This window comes from Macaca nemestrina, chromosome 6 (assembly GCF_043159975.1).
Source record: "Macaca nemestrina isolate mMacNem1 chromosome 6, mMacNem.hap1, whole genome shotgun sequence".
Classification (NCBI taxonomy): domain Eukaryota; kingdom Metazoa; phylum Chordata; class Mammalia; order Primates; family Cercopithecidae; genus Macaca; species Macaca nemestrina.
This window is the reverse complement of record NC_092130.1, coordinates 6766395-6778214: the sequence shown is the minus strand read 5'-3', so window position 1 is coordinate 6778214 and position 11820 is coordinate 6766395. Positions and strand designations below refer to the sequence as shown.

Here is an 11820-nt window from a genome sequence, read left to right as displayed (position 1 = left end):
AAGTGAACTGTCCTCTCTGAGCTGCAGTCCTCTCATCTGTAAAACAAATATCCAGAGCCCCCTGGAGGGCTGTGCTCAGCATGAAACTAGCCATGCATGTGAAGTGTTGAACCCAGTGGTGGCGTAGAAGGTGCTAGCATCGCTGCCATGGCGACCTTGGCTGAGACAAGGTCACAGATATGGTACCCCTTGGTGGCATCAGTGTAGGGCTAGATCTTTCTACCAACCTTAGAAAGATGATGAAACATGTTGGAAACGGTGAATCATCTCTACCAAGTCTTTACACGAAGTTGGCCGTCAAGGTGTCTGCAGGCCAGGAAGCGTGTTTGGAAACAGGAGCTGGGAGCCTCCACAGGACTGATCTTGAATTGCCCTTTGGAGGCCACTCACCACATCCCGTCCTCCCTAGAATCCACACACTGCCAAGAGCTCATCGTGGCTCAAGAGCATAGTCACCAAATCCGGGGCAGCTGGCATTCTGGGGTGCTTTGTTCACTAACCTTAAAAACAAACCCAGCAACCCAGCACCCTGACAACAATCCATCAGCCTGCTTCAGGCAGGTCAGAGCCTGGGGACCGAGGAGCTTTCCTTGTCTGCTTATTAGAGCGACAGCTGTGGAGATAAAAGTTTAATGTGCCGATTATCTTTCTGTTTTCAGGTGCCCGGCAGGATTGAACGGGCTACCTCATCCAAGCAGCCCATGGAGGGTGGGTGAGTGTGTGAAGTTGAAAAAGGAAAGATACTCGGCTAATAGGATGGCAACACCGCTGCATTTTTAATCAGGGCTCTGTGTGCTCTGAGCTGTCCCCAGAACCTGGCTATAGGGCCTGGTTCAGGCATTTCCACATTTCTCAGGTCCATGAGGGTTTGTTAGGGAGACAACGGAGGGACCCGACTAAAATAAGCTCCCAGGAACAGAACTATTTGCAGGCATGCCTGGGTGCTGTGGCTCATGCCTGTGATCCTAATACTTCAGGAGGCCAAGGCAGGCAAATCACTTGAGCTCAGGAGTTCAAGACCAGCCTGAGCTGGGAAACATGGCAAAGCCCCTTCTTTACCCAAAATACAAAAACTTACTCAGCTGTGGTGGCGCGCGTCTGTGGTCCCAGCTACCTGGGAGGCTGAGGCAGAAGGATGGCTTGAGCCTGGGAGGTGGAGGTTGCAGTGAGCTATGATCAAACCATTGCATTCCAGCCAGGGTGGAAAAACAAAAACAAAAAAACCACACAAAAAACAAGAACTATTTGCAGGCAAACCAAAGGAACATACATCTGAACATATTTTCATGCTTCTTCACAGGCTTAAAATGAGTGATACTAACAGAACCTGCCCTCATAGCGAGAAAATGTGCTGTGAAACTGAGGCAGGGCAGGAATAGGCTCATTCTCCCCCAGTGATATTTAACAACAGTAATTATTATGATAATAACAAAAGTGACTCACACTGATTGGGCACTCAGTATGTGTCAGGCAGCTTTCTCAGCACACACCTTAATGCATTTAATCATCACCACAAGCCCATGAGGTAAGGTACCAGTATCCCCATTTTACAGAGGGGAACACTGAGTCTCAAAAAGCAAGAATAAGAACCAAGAGATAATATTCTTAGATTCACGTGGGCCCAGCCATCAAAGAGCCTGTAGTCTGGTGCACAGACCGTGATGCATGACATCAATGCAGATAAGCAGTGCTGAGGACAGAGATTATGGGGAGAGGATTGGAAAGGAGGGATGTGTAAGCCTGAAAAAGATAGGTTGGATTCAAGCAGTAAATCAAGATGGCAGGAGAAAGGATGAAAGGACTCCTGGTGGAGGTCATGCCTCTGGGTAACAGGAAAGAATTCCAGTGTGGTAAGCTGTGAATTCACAGGAGGTGGGGCTAGAAAGGGGAGGTGGAGTTGCATTGGGAAGCCTTGAACGCCAAGTCACGGGGACCGGGCTTGATTTGGTCAACATCAGGGAACAGCTAAGTTTTGGAGCAGTAGTGGCCCAGGAGGCTGCTCTTCCTCTTGGCTTCCTCTAGGGAAGGAAGCAAACACAACAAAAGTGGGCTTTGGAGTAAACCAATTCTGATTTTAATCTTGATTTTCCTCGTGGATTTGCTCTGTGTCCCTAAGGAAGTTTCCCAACTTCTCTGAACAAAAACAATAATTGTATGCATTTAGTAGGTTTTTGGAGATAAATATAATGTATGCAAAGTGTGAGGCATATAATAGGTATTCCATGATGGTGGCCAATATTATTTATTAATCATATGGGTGGGGTGCAGTGACTCACACCTGTAATCTCAGCATTTTGGGAGGCCAAAGCGGGCAGATCACTTGAGGTCAGTTGTTCAAGACCAGCCCGGCCAACATAATGAAACCTCATCTTTACTAAAAATACGAAAATTAGCCTGGCATGGTGCTATGCGCCTGTAATCCCAGCTACTCAGGAGGCTGGGGCAGGAGAATCGCTTGAACCTGGGAGACAAAGGTTGCAGTGAGCTGAGATCACGACACTGCACTCCAGCCTAGGCGACAGAATAAGACTCCATCTCGAAAGAAAAAAAAAATCATATGAACTGTCCTGTTTATTTTCATTTTTTTGGCGCCTTGCCTTCCTAGGACCTGTCCTTCTGAAACTAGAAATATAAAGATCCACTTTCTCTTTCTGCATGAACTCTACTCAATCCTCAAGACCCATTTCAAAAATTTCCTATACTGTGAAACCTTTGCTACCTTCCCCATTGGAAAACAAGTCACTCTATCTGCCATGGCTCCAGCCTGGCCCTCATCACAAGACATGGTAATTATGTCTGTTTATGGTCTCTCATCTCAGTCATGTTGGGAGTTTCTGGAAGTGCAGAAACTGCTACACTCCCCTCACTTAAATGGTTCTCTACTGTGGTCTGTGGAACCCTGGAGGACCTCCTAAATCCTTTCACAGGGCCTCACAATGAAAACTACTTTCGGGGTCAGGTGCTGTGGCTCACGCCTGTAATCCTAGCACTTTGGGAGGCTGAGGTGGGTGGATCACGAGGTCAGGAGATCGAGACCATCCTGGCTAACACAGTGAAACCCTGTCTCTACTAAAATACAAAAAATTAGCCGGGTGTGGTGGCAGGTGCCTGTAGTCCCAGCTACACCAGAGGCTGAGGCAGGAGAATAGCGTGAACCTGGGAGGTGGAACTTACAGTGAGCCGAGATCGCGCCACTGTACTCCAGCCTGGGTGACAGAGCTAGACTCCGTCTCAAAAAAAAAAAAAAGAAAGAAAGAAAGAAAAAAGAAAACCATTTTCATAACTCCGGGATATTATTTTCTTTTTTCATTGTGTTGTCATTTACACTGGAGGTGGTAAAACTGCTTATACCTTAGTATGAGTCAAGGGAGTGACCCTGAAGTGTACAGGTACTCATTGTATTCTTATCACCTACTCGCATTACAACACATGCCAGTTTCACTTAGAAATATTCTTAATGAAGCAGTAAAATTTTTGTTGTTGGCCGGGTGCGGTGGCTCAAGCCTGTAATCCCAGCACTTTGGGAGGCCGAGACGGGCGGATCACGAGGTCAGGAGATCGAGACCATCCTGGCTAACACAATGAAACCCCGTCTCTACTAAAAAAAATACAAAAAAATTAGCCGGGCGAGGTGGCGGGCGCCTGTAGTCCCAGCTACTCGGGAGGCTGAGGCAGGAGAATGGCGTAAACCCGGGAGGCGGAGCTTGCAGTGAGCCGAGATAGCGCCACTGCACTCCAGCCTGGGCGACAGAGTGAGACTCCGTCTCAAAAAAAAAAAAAAAATTTTTTTTTGTTGTTGTTGTTGATTTTTTTTTTTTTTTTTTTTTGAAATGGAGTCTCACTCTGTCGCCTAGGATTGAGTGTGGAGTGGCCGATCTCGGCTCACTGCAACCTCTGCTTCCCTGGTTCAAGTGATTCTCATGCCTCAGCCTCCTGAGTAGCTGGGACTACAGGCATGCCCCACCGTGCCCAGCTAATTTTTTTTTTTTTTTTTGTATTTTTAGTATAGACAGGGTTTCACCATGTTGGCTAGGCTGGTCTTGAACTCCTGACCTCAAGTGATCCACACGCCTCAGCCTCCCAAATGAAGCAGTAAAATTATTAATTAAAAAATTCTCAACCCTTGAATGCATGTCTTTTTAATAATCTGTGTGAAAAAATGGAAAGTATGCATAAAGCACTTCTCACCCAGCTGCGTACCAAAGCACAATGGTTGAAGGTAATGACAAGGAAAAGCACATGTGATTGTTTGAGCTGAAGTAGCCACTTTTTTCATGGAACACTCATTCTGCTTGAAAGAATTCACACACACACACACACACACACGCACGCACACAGCACAGCCCATGGTAATTTAGATAGGTTTTCTGGCTGATGTTTTCCCGAAAAGTAACAAAATGAGCCTGGCACTTCAAAGAAAGCAATTAGCAGTACTTGTTGCCAATGATAAAATTCAAGCTAAGTGAAAATTAGAAGTTTGGAAAATTTTATCTGCCACTACGAGGGTGGCAACTTCCCATTACGCTTCTCCCATGAGATCTGTGGTGATATGGAGGCATATGGTTTTTGATACTGTATAATGAAATGTGTCAATATTTGAAAGATCTGCGGGGGAGGCAGCGAAGCAATAGTTTCCAAATGAACAAAATACATGATGTTATCAAATCGTGCATGGGTAAAAGACCCATTCAAAGGTCAAGCCAGACCATTGCATTTTGAAGTGACGGAGTAGAAAGAGTTCATTAACATGGTTTCAGATTTTACACTGCAACATCGCTTACCCACTTGTCAACTTTTCATGTAGCCTCAAAGAAGAATATCCATAATTGTCTGAAAAGGCTATTAAAATACTTCCCCCTTTTCCAAGTACGTATCTGTGTCAGGCCAGATTTTCTTTATTCGTGTTCACCAAAACAAGATGTGGCACCAGATTGAATGCAGAAGCAGATATGAAGATTCAGCTGTCTTCGAGTGAGCCTGATATTAAATAGGTCTGTAACCATGTACCACAATGCCGCACTTTTTATTAAATGTCTTTATTGTGTAAAATATAGTGTAAAAATATTGGGTAAAAATATTGTGTAAAAATGAAAACATTTTTATTTTTATAAAAATGTTATATGTTAACATGGAATGGACTTGTTACATTTTCTAAATTACCACAGAAATAAATGTCTGTGCAATTCTTCAGCTTTAATTTCTTATGTAGTAAATAGAAGCAAAAGTACTTTAAGGTCTTTAATAATTTTTAAGAGTGCGGTTCTAAGCAGGGACGGCCCTTGGTGACCTGGGAGCTTTTCTGTAGGCTGAGTTCTCCTGCCCGGTTCACGCTAAGTATGATTACCGTGAGCCTCGTGTCCACATCCCGAATTGCTTCTGCAGCCTGCAGGTTCTAATTCCGTTTGTTTTCTGCTTTTTTCTCTGGGCTCAGGCCAGATTGGGAAGCCTACAGAATTGCTGAGACAGTAATTTGCAATTAAACTTAAGAAATATTAGAGGTCAAGTCTGGGGCAGATGTGGGCTCTGTTTTAGAATGGACCATTTCAGAATCAAGCAAAGGCAGACCACTCACCACGTGGGCCTTCTTCTCTTGGCTCAGGAAGGGCGCCCCACTGCAAGAAGGGAAATGCTGATCTCGCTGTCCTTGCTGGAAGGCAGAAAGAGGTGGGGGGAGCAGTGACCCTCGCCTGACACCCCGTAATCCAATCTCCCCTCTCCTTCCTCTCTCCTTCCCGACTGATCCCTGTGGGCCTGAAAGAGAATGTCTTCCCTGGCCAGGCTGAGTGGCTGCCTGTCATTAGAGCTGAGGCCACGATACACTTGAGGGAACAGTAATGGGGCCTGGGAAGAAAGCTAATTAGCTAATGTAGTAAAACGTATAAATAAAGAAGCCCAACAACCTTCAAGGTTTCCGAGCTTGTGGAGGTTGAGGTGACCCTGGGGCTTTGGTGCCACAAGGCCCTTTGTGAAGGTCTGAGGTTCCCAGGCTTCCTCCGCTGGGGTCTCGGTTGGGAAGGGGCTGCTGGGAGATGAGCAGGTGGCAGCTCTGAATGTAATGGGTGCTTTCGGAAGGGGTCTTAGCTTGAGTTTCCCAGGAAGCAGGCTGAGATGGATGGCGTTTGGGGGAGTAGGCAGGAGAAGCTTACCTGTGAGGGGGTGCAGGGGCAAGGCTGGGCAGAGGGAGAAGCTGGACAGTGACGCAGCTGCCACTGAGGCCTCAGCTGGTCCCCTGGGAGCTCAGGAGCCTAGGTGACCCCATGGAATTGGCTTGAATAGGGGCAAGGGGTCTGCATTGTTTTCCCCCACACATATCAGTCACGACTGTGGCTGCCCCCAGGGGCGGGGCCAGAACCTAAGGCCACGCAGTCCTCTTCAGCCTAGTGCCAACCCCAGAGAAGGACTCAGTGATGAGTCACCAGCAGCCAACATTCTCAGAATCCAGAAGAATGGGTGCCTGGGTCCCAGTGGGAGATCTGGAAGCCGCACCATGGCAAAGCTCACAGAGGGCAACTGGAAGCCATCTGAGAAGGCCTGGAGCGGAGGGATGAGAGTCAAAGCCTGCAGGAAGCTGGAGACAGCAGGGATTTCAAGTTTCATTTTAAGCTGAAATCAGTATTGTTTCTAGTGAAATCAAAGGAAACAGAAGGCATATCTGTTGAATGAATGTTTGAATGAAAGAACGAGTAAACAAATGAAGTCATGTATAGGAAATCAAGACATATGGAGGACAGAATTGCTCCTGGGCAAATATTTGACCATTCTGTGCCTCTATTCAGTTTCCTCATCTGGAAAAATGGGCATGGCACCCTTGCGACGATGAAATAATGTAATACGGGCAAAGACTGATTACAGTGTCTGAAGCACAGTAGGAACTCAGTGATTGCTACCTGCTATGGTGCTTGGTGGATGCTGCTGTTGTGGCGGTCCTTGGTCATTGTTATTACTATTATGCTCAGTGCTCACCCACCATGGCAGCCCTTAGGTAACCGTGAGCCATGGAGCTTAAGGTCTCCCAGGTCACTGTTGTAAGCCAATAGTATAAGGGAAACCATGGAGGTACACATGTAGTTGGTCTCAGGTTTCAGCTGGGACTCAGTTACCCAAAAAGGGGGTGGGGAATGCTAGCAGTATCTAGAGTTTCTTCAGGGACATAGAGCATTGAAGAAAGTAGTTCTCTTATTCAGTTCTCTATCTTTCTGATTAGATCAAGGAGAGTCTCATGACAGTGCTGGGGTGTCCCTAATGCCTCTTAACACTCGTGATTCTCTTTACCGGAGAGAGAATAGGCTGCAGACTCAGGATCTCTCCAGGGCAGCAGAAATCTGGCTGCATTTCAGTAGCATTCTTTTGCTTTTGGTGTTCTTATTTTTATGGTGGCCATCTATTTATAGCAAGTGCAACCTATTTTCCAATTACTGTTGTGAGAGATTCTTCTTCACATAAATTCTATAAAATAAAAATTGGTGAGCTGACTTAAAGAAAAATGTGAAACAAATGAGCACAGTTTGTATGTGAATATAGCAAACACCAGGAGGCATTTGTGTAAATAACTGAGATTTGGGATGTGCTGGGCTTCCAGGACAGACAGGAAGTGTCAGGGAGGCAGAATTGATGGGGGCTAGAATCAGTTCCATGCCTTTGACTCACAGTTTATGCCACAGAGAATGCCCTAACCTTCTCATTTCTGTGTGGCTCAGTTCCAACACATCTTTGCCACCCCAGCTCCAAGGCCACCTCCTTCACAAGTTTGCCCTGCATCCTTCCCATGTGAAAGTCACCTCTCTCCTGTCTATTCCCATAGCACTTTGGGGGCAGCATGCCTTATATGTTCTATTGGAACACAGTACATCAAATTCCAGTCATTTGTGCCTAGCAAAGCACAGAGCATACAGGAGGTACTCAGCAAATGTTCACTCCAAATCTGCACCTCACTAAACCGTGGCCAGATGCACTGATTGACCTAATGGTAGCCAGAGATAGAGACCACAGCAAAGTAAGTGCAACGGGACCCCCCAGCTGTCAAATGCCTGATCTCCCTGTGATTTAAGACTTCACAGTTGCAATACTTAACTCAAGCCAAACTTGCCGGGTGGCGGGCATGTTTCTGGGAGATGCCGTGGGCACTGAATGGACATGGGAGTGCATCAGAACTGATGTCTGCTGCAGCCCTTGTCCTGTCCCCGGGAGCCATCCGCTTTTATCAAAGTTGCCTTGCCTCCCCTGTCTCCTCAGGACACTGCTGAGTTCCCCCTCCTCCATCACAGATGATGGAGGTCATGCTATCAGCTGACTTTGGGAGAGAGGATCTCTGAACCAATAGTGTTCTCTCAACATGATGATTGCCTTTCTTCTGTTTCCACTTGGGGAGAGACAGTTTGGCTTGGTAGAAAGCTCCCCAGGGGCTCTGATGTCTCATGGACTGGGATTTGAACTCCAACTCCTCCACTGATGGCTTTGTGACTTTGGGCAAGTCACCTCCCCTCTTGGAGCCTCAGGTTTCTCATCTATGCATAAAATGGGGATCGAAGTCCCTTCCCTCTGGGTTGTGCAGGTGGCAAGTGCTCCTGCTCCACAAAGCCCTGGTTCCTTCACCTGCTAAACTCTGAGGTCGCACTGGGGTGGAGGGCGGAATGGTTGGGGAGAAAATGCTAATGGAGAGGTTCTCCTGTCCCCATTGTAATGGGTGCCAATGAAGGGCCTACCTTATTAAAATGGAAAATCCAGGATTTGTAGTTCTCACATTTTAATGGGCTTAAGCCTCATCTGAAGGTGCCTGCTAAAAGGCAGATTTCTGGGTGCTGATTCCAGAGCTTCTGGGTGGAGCCAGAGAATCCACATTTTAAATAGCACCCTCAGGCATTCCACGGCATGCAGTTTCCAGCAGCCCCTCTGAGAAGCCCAGCTCTGGATTGCAATGGGGGACCACCACTCACAATTGGGATTTTTTTCCTTAAATATCCAGATTTCTAGTTCTTTGGGAGAATCTGAAACAATCCTGGGTCTGCTTTCCTGCTTGACAGCAAAGAACAAGAGCTGAGTTGTACAGTTGTTAGATGAGGCTGCTGTCTCCAGGAACCTATTTATTTAAAGTCCTGGCCTAAACTCTAGTGTCGCTTGAGTTTGTGACCCCTGGCAGGTCAAGTCCTCTAACCCCACAGATTAGGAAACTAAAATCTGGAGGCAAGTGACTCAGGTATGGAGAGCTAGCTGTGGATGGCCAGATCAGAGGCGGCCTCTGAAGAGCTGCCCAAACTGCAAGCTGCAACTTGGTAAACAAGGGTCATCCCTGAGACAGGCATAGGGCTCCGTGTGGGCACAGGGTGGGAAAGAGAGAAGGAGGGAGGAAGTCTTCTGTAACCGGTCCTCAGGAACAGCGGCAGTTGATGGCTATTTTTACCCTCACAGGGGATAAGCCTCCCTGAGGCTACCGAAGCAAAGCCCAGAGATGGGAGTGGGGGAGAGCTCATGATGTCACCTGAGCTCCTGGGTCCAGCTTGTTTCATGAGCTGGTAAGTATTCACCCACCGAGGGTTGTCAGAGAAAACAGGTTGCCCAGTTTAATTTGATTGGCTGATAATGATTTTTTTTAATACAAGTATGCCCTATGCAATATTTGGGACATACCTATATTAAAAAGTTGTTAGTTTTTTGTTTTTTTTTTAGAGAGTCTCACTCTATTGCCCAGGCTGGAGTGCATTGGCACAATCTCGGCTCATTACAACTTTCGCCTCCCAGGTTCAAGCAATTCTTCTGCCTCAGCCTCCTGAGTAGCTGAGATTGTAGGAGCATGCCACCATGCCCGGCCAATCTTTTTTTTTTTTTTTTTTTTGTATTTTCAATAGAGAAGAGGTTTTACTACGTTGGCCCAGCTGGTCTTGAACTCCTGGCCTCAAGTGATCTTCCTGCCTCATCCTCCCAAAGTGCTAGAGTTACAGGCATGAGCCACCATGCTTGGCCAACAACTTATTAGTTCTTTATCAAAAATTCAAATTGAGCTGGCATTCTGTATTTTTATTTGCTAAATTTCACAACCCTCACCTCATCCCTCCTTTGGGCTTAAGCCAGCCTGGTTGGGTTTCCGAGTCTTTCAACCAAAGGGATCTTGATAGAAGCAGGCAGATGTGCAACTGGGGCACAGGCAGGTGACTCAACTTGCCCAGGGTCACAAGGCCAGCAACTTACAGTGGCTGGATTAGAACTCAGGCCTGTGACTTGGTAACCAGTGCTTCCTCTGTGACCTGACCTCCACGATGAGAGGCTGGGACATGGCAGAGAGGAGGAGATAGGTCTGAAGCTGATGCAACAGAATTGGGTTTGAACAGAATGTGGAGCAGGGAGGAGAGAAGGGGACTGGAACTCACAGCTTTGCTGACTGAGAGGCGACATTACTTTTAATATTACTTATTAATTCACTCATGACATATTTATCAAGCACCTACAAGGTACAAGGCACAGTACTTATTTCTCTGATATCTGAAATGGGCTGATAGCATCAGTGTTTACCCTTTCCATCTGATGGACTGGGAGAGTGAGGCTCAGAGAAGCCACAGGTCTGGGGGCCTTAGGGGCTGGGGTTACATCCTAGGCCTCCTACCCAGAGCCCCCCACCACTCCCTGCCAGCCCACATGGAGGCCAGTCTGCTCCAGGCCTTGCTGCATATTCAAACCAAACCCCCAAGCCCCATCTGAGAGAAGCAATGCAAATTGGAATCACCAGTGAACGTTCAGTCTGTGTCCACCTTTGGCAGGTGTGTCTGTCCTAACACGTGTGATGTTTAATCCTGTGACCCTGTGCCCTGCACCCTGGCCACAGCTCTCCTTGCAGGACCCCAGCCACATCTCCTTTCTACCTTGTGGGATGAAGGATGCTCAGGGTAGGGGGTGCGGGTAACAGGAGCTCAGGGCTTCAGCAGAGCCGGAAGTTGGATCCAGGCCTCTGGTGCCATGGTGACGGTTGCTATAGAAACGCACCAGCTGCACTCAGCACGCCTACAAGGATCCGTGGGGGTTTTTCATAGACTGGAGCCAACAGAGAGGGGGAACTCTGTAGTGGTGAGAGCCCTGGAGTGAGAGCCAAGCCTCATCTTGGGGCTGCCCTGCCCTGTGTCTCCATCTCCATCCGCTGCCATCCCCCTCCTGTCCCTCTCCTTCCTCTGTACAGTCTCCAGCAATGGTGGCTTGGCTGCTGTGCTCTCAGCCTGCAATGCCCTTTCTGGCTTCTTCACTTGGCTAGTTCCCAGGTGCCCTTCAAGCCTCATCTTAATGCTGTATTTCCTCCAGCAAATACTCACGAAGTGTCTACTAAGCACAGGACACCATTCTGGCCACCAGGGACACAGCAGTGACCAAGAATGACAAGGTCCCTGCTCTCATGGGGCTGCCAGTCTAGGTGGGAGTGACACAGGTGTCAAGGGAGTGCCCAAGTAAATGAATGGGAACACATTCAGGTGATGCTGGGGAGAAACAAAGGAGGGCGATAGACAGGCAGTAATGGAGTTGTGGAGATTCGGTGGTCAGGAAAGCTGGGTCCAAGGAGTGGCATTGTCCTCCCTGAGCCCTCTGGCCCTCCTCCCCTGCATTTTCTCATTGCACTGCATGGATTTTGTCTTTGAATCATAGCACTGATGACCCTGAAATGTCACTGCTTGTCTCCCAAACTTGTCTTCCAAACAGCTGCTTCCTGTTTGAAGGCAGGAGCACAGTCTGCTTGGTCTCCGTGTCCCCTGTGTCTGGCAGTAACAGGGACTTGGTAAGGCACATTCATAGAGTGCGTTCCATGGGCCGGGCAATGTCACAGACAGCTCTCATTTCCCCTGTGTG

The 11820-nt window shown here is 47.7% G+C and overlaps 1 long non-coding RNA gene across 1 annotated transcript; it reads right to left on the bottom strand.

Annotated features, from left to right (window-relative positions):
• Positions 1 to 5049: 5049 nt before the first annotated feature.
• LOC105480895 (uncharacterized) lies at positions 5050 to 10952 on the bottom strand. Its single transcript, XR_986653.2, has 3 exons — positions 10851 to 10952; positions 5573 to 5647; positions 5050 to 5457 (listed from the first exon to the last, which is right to left on the bottom strand). It is a non-coding gene; the product is annotated as an uncharacterized lncRNA (long non-coding RNA).
• Positions 10953 to 11820: the final 868 nt, after the last annotated feature.